The sequence below is a fragment of the Gopherus evgoodei genome, chromosome 7, assembly GCF_007399415.2.
Source record: "Gopherus evgoodei ecotype Sinaloan lineage chromosome 7, rGopEvg1_v1.p, whole genome shotgun sequence".
NCBI lineage: Eukaryota > Metazoa > Chordata > Testudines > Testudinidae > Gopherus > Gopherus evgoodei.
The window spans coordinates 113,085,379-113,102,594 of record NC_044328.1 but is presented as its reverse complement, the minus strand read 5'-3'; the positions used below and the strand labels follow the sequence as shown (position 1 = coordinate 113,102,594).

Below are 17,216 nucleotides of genomic sequence, written 5' to 3'. Positions count from 1 at the left end.
TACATCTGTTTGTGAGATTACAAGTGTGACTGATAAAGGTAATAGAGAGGATGTAATATACTTGACTTCTGTAAGGCATTTGACTTGGTAATGTATGACATTTTGATTAAAATGTAAACTGATACAAAATTAACACAGTGCACATTCAGTGGATTAAAAACTGGCTAACTGATAGGACTCAAAATATAATAGTAAGCAGAGAATCATCGAGTATGTTTCTACTGGGGTCCTGCAGGGATCGGTTCTTGGCCCTATGCTATTTAACATTTTTATCAGTAACCTGGATGAGAACATAAAATCATTGCCTGCGGATGAACATGAGCTCCCAGTGTGATGCTGTGGCCAAAAGGGGCTAATGCAATGCTTGGATGCATAAACAGGGGAATCTTGAGTGGGAGCAGAGAGGATATTGACCTCTGTATTTGGCACTGATGTGACCACTGCTGGAATACTGTGTCCAGTTCTGTGATGTCCACAATTCAGAAGGGATGTTGATAAATTGGGGAAGGTTCAGAGAAGAGCCACAAGAATGATTAAAGGATTAGAAAACAGGCCTTATCGAGAGACTCAAGGAGCTCAATTTGCTCAATGAAGAGAAGGTTAGGGATGGCTTGATCATAGTCTGCATTATAAGTAACTATGTGGGGAACACTGGAAGTCTTTTTAAAACATATGCTCTAGTTGAAAATAAATTATTTGGGGGGGAAGTTCTATGGCCTTTGTTATACAGGAGTCAAACTAGTTGATCACAGTGGCCCTTGCTGGCCTTGAGATCTATGAATCTATGAAACAGGAAATAATTATGGTTAAGGCTAAGTTTTTGTCATGGATATTTTTAGTAAAAGTCATGCACAGGTCATGGGCAATAAACAAAATTAAGGGAAGCCCATGACCTCTCTCTGACTTTCACTAAAAATATCCCTGACAAAATGGTGAGGTGGGTTTGCTGCTGGGGCTCTGGGGGCTCCTGCCAATGCAGCAAGTAGGAGCTCCAGGATTCCCCCCCCCCACCCCCACACAGGGGCTGAGCAGTTCTAGGGGTGCACTGCCACTCATGGCAGTTGGAAGCTCCAGGGGATTCCCCACCACCTGCAGTGAATGGGAGCTCCAGGGTCCCCACTGCCCAAGGCTGCTGGGAGCTTGGGCGGTCCCCTCCCCACCACGGCTAAGCAGCTGCAAGGGGTTCCCCTGCTGCCTGCATGGCTAGGCAGCTGCAGGGGGTCCACCTGCCACAGCTGGGCAGCTGCAGGGGGTCCCCCCAGGAGGGCAGGTACTGGGAGCTGTGGAGGGAGGCCCCCCAGCTGGGAACTCCAGCCCCAGGGCAGAAAATGTCAAGGAGATCAATGGAAGTCACTGATTCTGTGACTTCCATGACCTCCAAAACATAAACGCAACCTTCATTATGGTATCTGTTGGTAAGCGATAATTATGTCAAAATAGAACAGCTCATCAAATAGAAAACTTCTTTACCAGCTCTGACTACACTTGCTGAGGCTCATGCTGTCACCAGCCAGATTCCTGCAGTTTAGTAAACTAACGACCTTGGAAACACATTGTCCTTTTGGATAGCAGCTACATGATCGGAATGTACTACTCCCTAGGACAGAGCAAGACTTCACAGTACACAGAATGCAATGTCTAAGCTGTCTTGTAAAACCCCACACGATGAAAGGACTGCCTGCTGGACCTCCCTCCTCCAGCTGCCTTAGATGAACATTAATACAAGACAAAAGTTTGACACGATGAATATTCACCTGCTTGTGCCTGTGGCAATGTAACTCCTCAATGCTTTTCCTGGTTTCTCTTTTTCTGAATGGTAAGGAAGCTGTTATCACCATTTTGGAGCAACCCAAATTTGCCTCTCAAAAACACATCTAATCCAGTGTCCTATACCAAGATCACACTAGCTTTCACCCAAACTTAGGGTGACCAGATGCCCTGATAATATAGGGCCAGTCCTGATATTTGGGGCTTTTTCTTATATAGGCTCCTATTACTCCCCACCCCTGTCCCGATTTTTCACACTTGCTGTCTGGTCATCCTACCCAAACATCATCATAAATCATCGTATACTTACTGGCGATCCACAGAAGGCAGCTTCTTTGCAGTTGCTCCTGCACAATACCCTGTAATGGCATCACAAAGGTGAAAATTTTGCGAAGTGTGCCATCAGTCTGACCTTGCAGCCCGATGGGCAAAATGTTCTTTATGTGCTTCATTGCGATAATTGTTACAGACCATTTGACTCCAAACAGCTGCCTGGTCTTAATCATCGTGCTATTAAACCTACAAGCATCAACACTGTTGTTAGGCTTTTAAAATAGTTTACTATAATTAAATTTGTACTAGAGCTGTTCATTGCTCACACAGATGTAATTTATTTGCATTGTATTTAGTCTGAAATAAAACAGTGTCCCACTATTTGACTAGTCAAGCCCATAGCTTTAAAGCAGTGTACGTTAGTTGTTCAGAGTTCAGCAGCTGCTCTCCACTTAAACTGGTTATGCTTTTCGCTGAAAACTGGGCAGATTCCTATAATTCTCTTCCTCACACAAGCCTTACAATAGCCTAACTTCAGGTGATTGTCTCCCTGGTACACAGTGGGGTGATTTTGGGTAAATGAAAAAGCCAAGCTCTAAGGACCGATATTCAAATAATTATTTAAGAAAATTTGTGACCTATGTTATGTAGGAAGTCAGATTAGATTATCATAATGGTCCCTTCTGGCCTTAAAATGTATGACTCTATGAATTTATATATCTGAGAAGAAACTAATTACTTGCAGAGACTCACTGATCTGTAGTGAGAGCTTACAGGATAATTTTAACGGCAATCTAACTGCCCGCTATTAATATTTCCTCCAGTTAATGTTTTCACTTTCTTCTTCAGCTCTGACAAATTCATCTCAATTTCCTATGGTTTGTTTTTTAAACTTTCTGTCCTTTGGCTCTCCCTCTCACATTGTAACTATCTTCCTCCAAGTTCATACACCATATGACATAAGCCATTGATTTGTAATTAAATGATATCACCCAAGAATGACACAATGGTTCCATTTCCATGGGAACACATCTGCAGCTCTTTTTGGTATGCTAATCAACATCAAAGGGCAGATGGTATATTCCAAATTCTTGTTGAGACTCCTGGAGCTGTTGCCATATAAGACTGAATCCCGAATATTTCCATGTTCAAAGCACCCAGCCAAGCAACCGAGAAGCTGCTTTCTTCTGCAACTGTGTTAATCATATCAAAACAATCTCTTCATAGCAGATTCCAAAGAGCATCCATCTTCCTAGGCAGTCTGGCCAAATTATCCCCATAACCCTTGTAATGTAATAACATTACCGGGGCTGATTCTATTCTTCACCTTGACCCCAGTATGTTGCTCAGGCAGTGTAAAGGAGCCGTCAATGCAACGCATCTGGCTTGTGGGAGGTGGGGATTCCCCTGAGACCAGCCCAGCATACAGCTGACTTATTTACCTATCTTTCAAACTCCAGTGTAGAGGGTGTATCAGGGGCAGGGCTGGGAGTATGAGGGTTGTGCCAGGGGAAATAGGGGTTGGGTCCACAGCACATGGCACTACCGGAATTTGGGGTTGCAATGAGTTTTAATCTCCTTTGTTGGCTTCCTTACATTTATATAAGTGTTGATGGGAGAGATGGGTCCAAATCAAAACTGAGATCCAAACACCCTGAACTTTGAGGAAGCTGAATCTGTACCTAAACTTTACAGCTCAAGTCTATTTAATAAAAAGATAGACTCCTGCTGGCATAGGGTGTGGTTTGCCCTGGATAGTTTTTTTTCTACCCGTTAGATGCCCATATTTTTGTGTTAAAATTTGGATGTAATTAGCAGGCAGGGCACTCTTAGGGTCAACAGTTAAAATCCCTGGAGATCATCTTACCAAAATGCAGTGTGTATAAGTTACAGGGGTTAGCATGTGGTTTATAGATAAAGAGTCCCATAAAACTGCCTATAACTCCCTGCTTCATAGTCAGGTTTCTTGTCGTTCTTAATTTCCCCTATAAGGGTGTAGAAAGCATACCACAATGGCTCACCTGGGCCACTGGATAGGTAGACCCCACCCCAACACTGGGTGGCCAGGCCACCCATGAATTGGTGCTTCCCACCATAGATTGGTGGGGTGATGAGGAGTCAGTGCGGCCACCAGGATGGTGAAACAGATGCAGCCGAGGGGTAGGAGGCCACAGGGTGAGCAGGGAGACCACTACTGTGGAATGGGGCTGTTGGGCATGGGAGGAATTCACCTTTGCAAGTCGGGAGTGCACCAGGAAGCTTGGGTGTTATCAGCCATGGAGCAGATGCCACTGAGCAAGTGTAGATTGGCCACTGTGCAGTATTCCCCTGGGGTTTAGAACCCATCCACACTTGGGCCCATCCACACCTAGAGCCAAACATGCTTGTAACCTGTGTTGTGTCCCAGAAACCATGTTTTGGATCCTTGCTACAGAGCAGTAGGGGCAGGGAGTGTATAGCAGGGATTCTGCAAGCACTATTATCCAAGTGCTTAACAAATAAACTCATCGGACAGGAAACTGTGCCGGAGATATGTCTCTTCCCTGGGAAGAGACTAGCAGCAGATTTGGGCCTGGGTTTGGCTGGCACTGCATAGACACCGACGGGATTATCTGGATTTGTTCCCCTTATTTCCCTGTAACATCCCTCCTTCTGCCCCATCCTTGCCCATAGAATCAAATTGTCCTTAACTTCACCCACTTCTCCTTACATCACACTGACTAATCCCCCTTCCTCTCCTTGCTGTTTACACCCTTCTGGTGTCCATAGTTAGTTCTCACATCCCATTGCTGTCATTCCATAGCTGGGCTGAACTTTCCCCCTAAATTAATCCTTTCAGCCCCCTGGTCATTCCTGCTGCTTTGCCTGGAGCTGGCAGTACCCCCAAAGGAGGGCAGGCCTTGAGTGGCACCATAGTCCCCCTTACCAGGTTCCCAACTGCTTTAAGTTCCATTTTGAGCTCTGTAGAAGCTTTGCTGTCACAGGTTCCCTGAGAGATACACTGAATCAGAACATCCTCTAGCTGGCCTCATCCTGGAGCCCTCACACCTCCAGGCAGACTCCACCTTGTGACCTCGGGACCGCTCAGGGCCAACTGATAGAAGAAACAGGAGTGCATAAGAGTTACAGGGATCCCCTAGGTATCTACATACTGGTTCACCAAAGAGCGTCCGGACAGGTATCTACTGAAAGCCCATGTCACACTGCTCATCATAATCACTGTGAAATGTATGCACAGATAACATGTATGGAGTTAGGTATCTCTTCTGAAAATCATGCTCTGAAGATCTGTCATGTGAGGCTGGTCACCAAAAGGTGTTAAACAAGTTTTCTCAGTCAGGAGACACTTCTCTACCTGTCCTGTCTATATGTAGATGGAGTATTGTATACTTCGCAATGAAAGCCCATTTACAGTCTGAGCAAAATGCAAATCAAGAGATTGAAAAGTCCCCAGCAGGTAAAAACCAGCAGCAGGGTTTACCTTTTTTCACAAGTGAAGACAATGAATGGCTGGAACAATATCTGGGTGTGAAAATACACTCGCTTATATCCGTCACTGAGAGGACAAGCAGCCAGCTGGCTTGGATTATGAAAGAAGGATCACAGCTGGTCTAGCAGTTTGGCAGTGATAGAGAAATTTGGGGTGAGCTAACTTTTATGAGACAGGAAAATGTCTTGCTAGTTACATTTAGGATCTAGAAAGCATGTTATGATCTTATCTTGTATGTAACTATTTTTTCCCCATTAATTCTACCTGCTTGTTCTCAAATCTCTGCTCTGTGTTAAATAATTGTCCTGGTTTTGCTGTAAACATGGCTAAGCGCTGTGTGTTGAGTGGAGCGGTGATCCTGAAGTGGAACCGGTAAGCTAGTGTGTGTTACTTTTTGGGAGTGGCAGATCTGTTAGTTCTGTCCATGTCCAGTGGACACACCGATCATTAACCTGTACCAAGAGAGCAGGGCCTCCAGAGGCCTCGAAGGCAGTGCTTGTGTTGCCAGAGGCTGGTAGTGTTGAGTTGCTGACCCACAGCAGGGACATAAAAGACTTCCTCATGCTAAGGGCAGGTGGTAGTAGGGTGCCAGACAACCCTGGGTACCCCCAGGGAGCCTCACACCACTACTGGGAGCCCCTGCAGCCCAGGCTCCACTAAGAGAACCCAGGTGAATCTGGCCCATAGTCTAGTCCCAGCCCAGCTCCCCTTTTTCTCTTTCTCTATGTTTTCTGTTCTGGCAGTTGCAGACAATAGTGCTGCCCTCAGATGCAGAAGAATTTCACAACTTTATCCTGGTGCAGGGGAATCTGATTAGTGATTGGAGGATCTGAGTCTGGTCCCCTCTGCATCCAGCTGCCTGTGCAAAGTGCTTCTGCACCTGAGCATGGCTCTATCCTGTTGCCAATGCCAGTTTTCCCAGTAACTAAGTCTTCCATAAAGTGGCAAGTTACTGAGTGACAGCGAGGAGAGAGTGCTTATGCATGTTGGGAAGCCAGGAGTTATTGTTAAGCATACGAGTGTTACTGTTTACAATGTATAGTGCCTACCCCCTGAGCAGATACATGGGCAAAGGTACACCCCCATACATAAGTGTCTTGGGAGAAACCCTGCAAGGTCACTGGAGGTGAGGCAGGTGAGGTACTGCAGTAATGGATCACTCCAGTAGATAGGATATGTGGGGATGGGTGACACATCTACAGCTGCTCCTTGAGTTGTAGGGAGAAGGAGAGGAAAGAAAAGTAAGCAAGGCCCTGCATGATCGCCAAGCAAAACTCTAAGATCATCTGCAGTCCACTGAAAGCAGAGATGGGCATCTCCAGTCCATCAAGGGGCTGCTCCATGAGAACCTGCAGGCATCTGTAATCCACTGAGGCCTGCTGCATGAGAACTTGGGGCAATGTGAAGTCTTCAGCCTACTGAAGGCTGCTCCCCGAGAGGCTGGCTGGGCACTTAGATCCTCATGCCTGAGCCTCAGGTTTTGTGGCTTGGAGTGCTGGATGTTCTGTCAACATGACATTTTTGGTAATATGTGATTTAAGCACTGATTGTTCACATGCTGGGCTCTGATAAGAAGAACATCAAGTGATGTGAATCACACCTTCAACAAGTCTAATAGATAGTTAGAAGTGAGTCACTTGTAATCCCACAAACATGAATAAAAGTGTTTAAACTTGTTTATCTTCACTGCATTCCACTCAACCTCTCACTGAAAGGCACGCAATCACAATCCATTGTACTATTTTAGAACAACACCTTGCTAGATTTCCTGCTTGAAGAGGAACGGACTCACCTCCCGCGGTGCCTCTTGCTGGTCTGTTCCGGGAATTAGCTCTTCCAACTCTGGAGCACCCTCTGTAGGCTGGTGATCCACCTGTCCTCTGGCTCCCATGTCCCTCCCTGGACCCCAATGCCCTTTTTCCTGGGGTGCTCCCCCCTGGCAGTAACCCCTCAGTCTTAGGGGCTCCCCTCCCCAGGAAACCCCCACCCTCTATCCCCACCTCACCTCAGTATATGGCTACTGCCAGTCATTGTCTAGCCCCACACCCTGGGTCAGACTGCAGTATCAGCCTACTCATCGCTGGCAAGGTTGGCTTTGGACCTGCTGCCTTTGCCTACCCCTGGGCTGCCCTCTGCAACCCCCAGTACCCCTTGGCCTTCTGCTAGGCCAAGCCTAGGGCTCCCCAGCCTTTCCCCAGCCCTGCTCCACTCAAGTACCTTGTCTCTAGCTCCCTGCAGCCAGGCCCATCTCCCTCTACAGACAGAGACTGATTCCCTGGGCTCCTGGCTCAGTGCCTCTTATAGGGGCCAGCTGGGCCTGATTGGGCATGGCCCCAGCCTGAGCCTACTTTCCCCCAGTCAGCCCAGGCTTTTCAAGCTGCAGCCCTCTCCAGAGCTGCTTTTTAAACCCCTCAGGGCAAGATCGGGTAACCACCTGCTACACGAGCCATCTCATTCTCTGTATAGCTTTAAGTCTTTTACTTTGCTCAGACTTGGGACAAGGGTGGTAACAGTGTGTTGACATCCCAAACTTATTCTTTCTGGGGACAGGAGAACTCAAGTAGTTGCTTGTGATTAAGGATGGTCCTGAAATTTGTCTGTTTCCTTGTTATGTTCCACTGCAAGCAGGGACAGGTTGAAGCCAGATAATACAGGCAATTTGACATCCTTACTGCCCCTGTGTTTCATGAGGAACAGCCTTTTGGGAAGCCTAACGCCATGGACTCATTACTTGGCAAGTACAGTTCACTCCACTTACAGGTGGTGCTAGTGGCAATGCCTGTAATTAGTTTCCTAAAACTTTACATTATAACAAACTGTCTTCAGTCACTGATAAGTTTGCCAAACTAACTGTTTTCCATGCCAGGGGCCTGCCTCGGGCTGAATTTTTTGGACAGTTTTAGCAAAAATGGGTCAGCCATTTCCATGACCAGAAAAATACTTTGTTTAAAAGAATTAACATGGGAAACAATCATCCAACCACAATCGGACCCATAGTGCTTGGTACTTACAAAGGCACTTTGCATCTTCTGGTATAATCTTCTAAATCATTTCTGATTTTGAATTTTCAAACCTTTGCAACAAACTCTTGTTTTCTTATGTCTGTTTTGGATGGATGGATGGATACTATAGAGAGAACAAGAGCTGACCATGCACCCCTTGGAGTGGTTGTTGTACACCGGGATTGAGGTGGGGAAGCTTGTGCTGTCACTGCCCAGACTAGAGTCTGACCCCTGTTACACGGAGATAGATCAGACATAGCTGATCTAGCGATAGAGGACTTTAAGATCCTGCAATGTCAGTACAGCTCTTATTAGAAGTGCTACATTTACACAAATAAGAACAACATTTTGAAAAAAAAAAGTTAGGCATCATGGGAGATGCAAAACAATAAAAGAGTGGTGTAGGTGACCTTTTCAAAGTGCTCTTGCAGTGAAAATAGATCCACCAATAAACCAAGCAATTCACCTTTTTCTTTATGAATTAAATGATTCTTACTTCAGAATTGTGTGTCATTTTGAGAGACTGTAAATTAGAATAATTTATATGAACAGAGTCTGCAGAAAGGCTAATATCTAGTGTGGCAAATTATCTGCTTCTTCTGAGCGGGCTCAGTCCTTTTTAGCCTTGGAGACACAGGCTTGGGCAAAGCAAATCCCTCCAGGTAGCACAGGGTCTGGCTGATCCTTTCCTCAATCAGTCTCTTGTGCTGGTTTTCTCTGCTTCTGGGGATGGCATGCAGCCTTCCTTGCTGGAAAGGTTCAGAACCTTGCTATACTTAACTTACTGGTTGCTTCTCCCCTCTGCTTCCCCGCCAGGCAGGGTTTAAAAAGGTCTCCAGCAGTTGGGGCCAGCTGAACCTTATTAGTTCCCTGGTCACTCCTTTTCCAGCTGAACCTTATTTCCCCATGGCTCTCTCTCCTCAGTGGATAGGGAGAGGCCTTTTAACCCCCTGGGACTAATTACTACCCCTCCCTTTGTAGCCATTTGTCCTGGGTTTGCTACACTAGAAACATCAAAAAAAATCCCCAAATTCTACTATTCTGAATTAAATTAACTAAGTAAAGGTTTTTCTTTGCATTGTTAATAGTGCTCCTCCCACATTAAAACCATGTGTACAGAACAGATGATTGCAATAGAGGTTCTCCCAGTTGAGTTATCTACTGGTAGTTCATTCAATACCCTCCTCTAGTGATCAATCTCATCTATATTCTACACTGTCATCTCTTCCCCAAACTTTAATAATATTCTGTCATGAAAGATGTGTTCATGCAGGAGGTGGAAAGAAGGCAGGTTAAATGAATGGAGGGGGAGGTAATGCTCCATAAATCAGTTTCACTTACTGGAGTCTGGCACAGAAAGTATACATTGTGTTATAGATAACAGGTAAAATTTTCAAGTTCCATTTTCAAAAATGTCTAAGACTTAAGCACTTTTGAAAATTTTACACCAGAGCTGAGATTTTCAAAGGAGCCTAAGTGAACAAGATGTAACTTTGTTGGTCCAAATGCCCTCAAAGAGATTTACCTGTGCAAGCTTTTCAAAATATCTGAAAATGGTATTAACCTTTAAAAAGCTGGGAGTAATTATTTCACAACTGTGTCACGCCTTTCAGCCCAAAGCACCAGGCTAGGGCAGTGGGGACTCTCTCTCCCAGATATGAACACAGGGGTGCTGGAACAATTTGTAGTGGGGGTGCCAAGAGCCATTGAACCAAACTGTAAACCCTGGATATGATGGAACCACTTCAAGCCAGGGGGTGCAGCAGCACCCTTTAGTTCCAGCACCTGTGATGGAACAGAAATGAAGTCACTTCATAGCCACCCACGTCAGCCAGAAGGATGATGGAAGCTGTGCCCATTGCTGCTCCCCTAGCTCTGTCCCAGAATTACCTTCCACACTTGGATGCAGGGAGCAACTATGGTGCTCGGCTCCCTGTCATGAATGAGAATGGCCCTTGTGCATAACATCCCTGTGACAATTAGTGCAACTATTTTACATGGAAAAGCAATACTGGAATATATGTTTCCACCATCTTTCACTATGATTTAGCAGCTGGAAACATGGAGGAGGAGTTAAGACCTTGTGACCAACCAGCTCTCTGTAGTCCATATGCATAGCTTGAGAACCACTGCCGCTTTCTATAATGAGATAAATTGGTGTTTTATGTTCATTGCATCTGTTGAATGAGTGAAAATACAGGAGCAGAAGCATAAAAAGTCAGGGAAGAGTATGAAAACCAGAGTGACGTCTGAATTCCATGCCAGGGCTTTGTGAGTCCCTAAAAGCTCCTTGTGCTGTCTCAGCATCTCTAAAGTAATCTATCACTTTCTTCATTGTAACTGAACAGTGGCTAATGATTTTGTTCTAAGCGATTAATTTGTGTGTTGTATTTGGGAGTGGAAATCCTGCAGAAATCTACTGTCACAGATAGCTACACAGAAGAGAAACAGGAAGGGGAAGAAATAAATCCATCACCCTGCTTATGAATTGCCTCCAGTGATAGATATATCCCTGTTATGCACAAACCCAGACAAGGGATACTGTATGATTTGCCTGACTATAGCTTTGTACCCTTGAGGGGTTTACCTGACAGATTGATTTGTTATTTAGGACCAAACAAGAGATTGTAGTTTACTCAGAGCCCAGTCCAAAACAGCCTTAGAAATATTGTCTTTTAAAATATAGAGCATGTTTTTCACCATTAGTTTCTCAAGCTCAATGCTGTACGTCTCCCTGTGCAGCGCTCCCCTTGTGACCCATGAGAGTTCTATGCACAGAGCCCTTGTAGGATAAGGCCCACGGAGCAATTCTCATCTCTCCATGACCTGTGTAAGAGGGTCACCAGAGTCTGACAAACTGTGGATAACCCAGAACCATGGCCAATCAGTAAATATAATCAGATAACTGATTTTCTAGACAAAGAAAATGCAGTAGGTCTATATCTATCTGGATCTCAGTAACCATTTGATGCAGTGCCACATGGGAAATTATTAGTTAACTGGAGGAGATGGGGATGAATACAAGAACTGAAAGGTGAGTAAGGAACTAGTTAAAGGGGAGATTACAATGGGTAATGCTGAAAGGTGAGCTCTCAGGCTGGAGAGAGGTTACTAGTGGAGTTTCTTAATATTTTCATTAATGACCTTGGCACAAAAAGTTGGAGTGTGCTAATAAAATTTGCAGAGACACATAGTTGGGAGGTATTGCCCAATACGGAGAGGACCAGAATATCATACAAGAGGAATTTGGATGACCTTGGAAACTAGAGTAATAAAAATGGGATGAAATTTATGATGATTTATGATGGGATGATTTGCACTTTGGGACTAACAACAAGAATTTTTGCTATAAGCTGGGGACATATCAGTTGGAAGTGACCATGGTCAATCACAGGTTGATTATGAGCTGCCAATGTGATGTGGCTGTGAAAATGGCTAATACAATTCTAGGATGCATCAGGCAAGAGTTTCCAGTAGAGATAGGGAAGTGTTATTGCCATTATACAAGGAACTGGCAAAACATTATCCGGAATAGTGTGTGCAGTTCTGGTCTCCCATGTTTCAGAAAGATGAATTCAAACTGGAACATGTGCAGAAAAAGGCTACTAGGATTATCAGGAATGGAGAGCCTACATTATAACAGGAGACTTAAGGAGCTTAGCCTAACAAAATGAAGTATGAGGGAAGATGTGATTGCTCTCTATAAATACATCAGAGAGATAAATCCCAGGGAGGGAGAGGAGATATTTATGTTAAGGCTAATGCTGTCACAAGAACAAATAGCTATAAACTGGCCATTCAGTAAGGTTAAGCTTGACATTAGATAAAGGTTTCTAATCATCAGAGGAGTAAAGTTGTGGAACAGGCCTCCCAAGGGGAGCAGTGGGGGCGAATACCTAACTTCTCCATAAACTTATCACGCTCAGTCTTAAAGGAGATATGAAAGTTGCCTACGATGGCATATGGCCAGCGCATGACTGCTATTAGCAATATCTCCAGTTGCAGAGAGAGGACATTAGATTGGGTGGGCTCTGAGTTACTACAGAGAAGCTTTCCCAGGTGTCTGGCTGGTAGGTCTCACCCACATGCTCAAGGTCTACTGATCACCATATTTGGAGTCAGAGGATTTCCCTCCAGGTCAGATTGGCAGAGTCCCTGGGGGAAGGGGTGGTTCACCTCCTTCTGCAACATGGGGCAGGTGTCATTTGCTGCATTGAACCAGAGTAAATGGTGGATTCTCTAGTTACTTGTAATCTTCAAATGAAATTTGAGGTCTCAGTAACTCAATTAGAGTTATAGGCCTACTGCAGGAGTGGGTGGGTTCTGAGGCCTGCAATGGTGCAAGGTCAGACTAGATGATCATGAGGGTCCCCTCAGCCCTTTAAAGTCTATAAATCTATGAGTCCACAGCTATCGAAATCTCTCTTTACTATATAAAAAAAAACAACAGGTTTTGGATAGGAGGTAGCTGTGATTTATATTCCACATCGTTCCTACTTGCAAAGCTCTGTAAGCAATTGACATTGTAAACTGTAAAAAAAAAATCAATAATATAACCTGGTTGTCCGTGTCACTCACTGAATCCCAAGAAAACATTGGGTTTGAATACAGCTGCTTCATTTCATACCAACTGCTGTAGGTATATGGATGCATTTTAAAACACTGACCAGAATAGTTATACTGTAGTTCCATACTTCTTCAGTAAATTGTAATCTTATAGAGGCACCTGCAGCATTATCAGCAGCCAATGCCACACTCAAAGAGAAAAGATATTTATTTACAGATGGGTCTGACTGCAATGTATTTCTCATGTCATTCAGGTTTTAGAAGGGCAAAGTGGGGAAAGGAAATCATGGCAAAAACAATTTCCAGTTCATGTTAGCAACTCTTTTTTTTTTTTTTTTTTTAGGTTACAAGACAAGAGATTACATTTTAGAAAATTGGGCTGGAATTACAGATTAAAATTCACTGTGGTATTTGTGAGGATATGTGTTTTGTTTCTTTAAATCTCTACCAGAAAGCCAGACAGGAAGGATATGGGGAAGATTCTGGACAGAAGTGCTATAATGAAGCAAAAGAGAGACAGAGCAGCTTTAAGTTTCAGACTATTTTTCTCATTCTAATAAATCCTGGTTCAGTGTTGGAAGAAAGTGATGCGTTAGGCTCTATCCTGCCAACCTCACTCAAACTAAGCCAATTCTAAATTAACAGGACTACTTGCAGAGTGAATGGGAATGAACAAAGCACGAATAAAGGCAGCAAAAACAAGTCGTTTGTAATTTTTTACAGTTATCACAAGACAGCATTTACTAGCTAACATCTTCCATTGGCAACTAAACTGCTTTACAGAGACCCTTTCCATTGCTAACTGCTATGATCCTATGGCACATATAACTGTCTAGTTCTACACCCATTTTCAACAGCTAATTCTTCACAGATAGTTTTGGGGGTCAACAAGGACCTCCACCAGTGTATGTAATTTTTGACACAGAGAGTGTTATAAGAAGCATGAATGTGAAGGCTACTTTCATCCTTCATTTCCTTCCCAGACTTACTCTGAGAGATGATCCTAAATGTCTCGTTAGAGAAATAACTGCAGGAGTCAAACCAAATTAACAAAACCTGATTATCCTACAGTTTCCATTCATAGCCTCTGCAGAGAAACAAGACATTGAAAGGTTTTAATGTTTCTGCCTCAAGGAATTTTCACTTCAGTAAAATTATGGCTTTTTGGATACTTGCCTGTCTCTCTTTTACCAGACAGATTTGGTCAGTCACCCTGCAGTGCTGAGTGCCAGTCAGTTAGTAGCACCTCACAACATCTGGCTGAGTTTATGGGGCCATTTTACACCCACACAACCCCAATGAAAGCAGGAGGGTTGCCAGGGAGTATATCATGACCCATTCCAGATCCAGGAAATCTGGTTTGCCAGATATGGTAAAGAGAGGCTTCACTTCCCACTGAGTGTTCCATTCAATTATTTATATGTTAGTTTGAGCTTGGCATGAAAGAAAGGCATGCTTACATTAGAATAAAAGATCCTGCTAAACAGAAACACTTTTATTAATTAAAAGGCTACAGCAAGTAAGCAAGTGTCACATTTAAAGGAATTTACGCAGCTTAAGCCAAAAAGTGAGTCTGTTTCAATGAAAATTTGGAGTTCTTTATCCTTCACAAACACAAATAATTTTATGGAGTGTTGTTCCTCCAAATACAGAATATTGATTTCTAGGACAGCTAGAAACATTTCCTGGGAATTTTAACTTTGTTATTATCCCTTCATGTGTCTCGATGCTTTAATAAAGTTGAACTTTTTTTTAAATTAAATTATAATGTTAAATATAAATTAGTAAATGAAAATAAGAACTAAAAAGCAGGGGGCAAAAACAGGTTAGTGGGTAAGACACTGAATTGCATTTCTTAATAAGCAACAGCTAAAAGATCTGCTAAAATCAATAGTAATAATATGTATTATGTATAATAGATTATATTAACATGGTTAATATAACATTATAGCAAATAAAAAGTAAATTATGAGAGGGGTATGCATTCCTTATAAAACATTCAGTATATACAGTTAAAAGGATTAAAAATTGTAAACAAAACATTCTACCTAATTAAAATCCTATAAAGGCTCCAAAGAGGACCTACAATAATTTGTGTGTTTTCTTTTTCAAATGGCTGTGTGATTTTTAAAGCAAAAACCAACCCAGAACCAAGGGGAAAAAAATTACTAAATATAAATAGTCAAATTCAACCACCAAAATCCTGTTCAAAAGTTCTGTTTAACTGTAGTGTAAAATAAAAATTACTAAGGGAGTAAAAAACAAAAATTACCTGGTGAAATTTTGTAAATAAAAAAAAATAAAATATCCTAAACTAAAAATAGGTCCAATTAGCTTACAATTAAACCTCATTAAAATATTGTATAAAAATGTTCAATTTATTTATGAGAGTGTTGGTACTGACACAACATAATACTATGGTGACCCTTTAACATGTCTAACAGGTTAGCACTGTTTACCTGCAACACGCCCCCCAGTCAATAGCTGTTGATTCTGCTAGGAAAGAGTTAAATGGGTTTTACTGATTCACTGAGCTCTCCTCTGAACAGTCAAGTCTAGGGAGATGGTTTGAGATTAATCTTGTTACCTTATTGTCATTGTGGTTATTAATAAAGCCAAGCCCCCTGGAAGGGGGTGAATTTGAACTTAACATAATGTGTGGACTGCCTTTGGGAGCAGGCTGGGAAAGGTACCTGCTCACAGTCACAAGCCAACAATTAAGAGAGAGGGTAAAATAGAGTTGTGATGGTGAAAATTTATCTGTACATCTCAGAATAGTATCAGCCGCCATTGTGAATAAGCAAGTACTAGACAAGGGCCAGGTAACTCATTCAATCCACAGCATTTCTTTTAAAGTGTTTCATTGCTCAGTAACAAGCTAAAAGGCAGGGGATGCAGCTAACCAAACCCGGGGAGGTCCCATGAGCCAAGGAAAATTTCACAGATCATGGGACACCTCTGGATAACTGGAGTGTTTGCATGATGGCTTGTGTCTGACTCTCACTTCTTTCCTCCACCCACAAACCAGCACGGTATCTTTGCAGTCTTGCTACCATGGCCTCATCCTCGCCACTGCCCCAAGTCATTGCCTAGAGGGATTTCAACATGGTGAGTGGGATTCCACAGAAGGTAGAAGCTCACAGGGTCAGTACATCTTCCAAAGAAATCCCGTCAGCTTTAGGGTGTGGAACGTGGCCATTCTCCCTCCCATCACCCACGCCTGACCTTCAGACACAAAATCCCATGGAGCTGGAGTGAAAGGGCTTTGACTGGGGGGCATGATGGGAAGGCTCTTCCATGTTCAGACTCTCCCTGGACAGTCTTCAACAGCTTTTGCTCCTGTCTACTTACATTAGTGAAGGGAAGCATCTGAGTCTTAATTACTAAACAAACACAGGTACCTGTAACTACGTGAAAAGCACCTTTTGAATGGGGTAGGCCAGGGACACGGATGTACCTGATTTACTGCCCGCATTTAGGATTGGCTATAGATTAGGTCATAAGCCCAGAGACTGACAATGAAGAGGGTCATACTTCACAGCAAGAGAATTTATTTGTAATAAAGTAATGACAAATTTCACACACACCACAAAAATACTAGTCTCCAATTATATAATAGAAAATAAGAGTTCAGTGTTCAAAACCAACCTTTTAATCCTGATAATGACCACCACCAACGTGGCCACTCTCAGAGGGGAAACTTTGTAAAGGCTGCCCCTTCCCTTTTACACCTGAAATTGAACTTCTCAAAGGCACACTCAGAGTTCACTTCACAAGAGCAAAAAACTGAGGACACATTTTGTGGGCACCAGTTGTAGGTTAGGGATTTAGGTTCTACCTGGTTTCATTTCTCAGGGCTTTTCCTTTTTACAAAATGCAAATGTTTTTCACATCTCAGAACCTCTTTCTGTTCACAGCCAACATTAACCCCCTGCACCAATATTAGCTAGAGGGCTTGTACTGAGATGATATTTCAAACATATTATAGATTTTGCATTATGAATTACCATCCCCAGCAACTAGTGATTTAATATTCAGACTATCTCCCTAATCACTGGCTGGGGAAAAGGGATGGCGGATCATACACCCTGCTCACTGTAGGATAGATGGGGACTGGA

General features: G+C 43.3%; 1 protein-coding gene across 1 annotated transcript in view; it reads right to left on the bottom strand.

Moving 5' to 3' along the window:
- RAD18 (RAD18 E3 ubiquitin protein ligase) overlaps nt 1–2,176 on the bottom strand; it is a 156,803-nt gene extending 154,627 nt beyond the window's left edge. Inside the window, exon 1 of the transcript XR_004001236.1 lies at nt 2,078–2,176. The gene's annotated coding sequence lies outside the window, so the exon portion shown is untranslated. The remainder of the gene's footprint in view (nt 1–2,077) is intronic.
- Nucleotides 2,177–17,216: the final 15,040 nt, after the last annotated feature.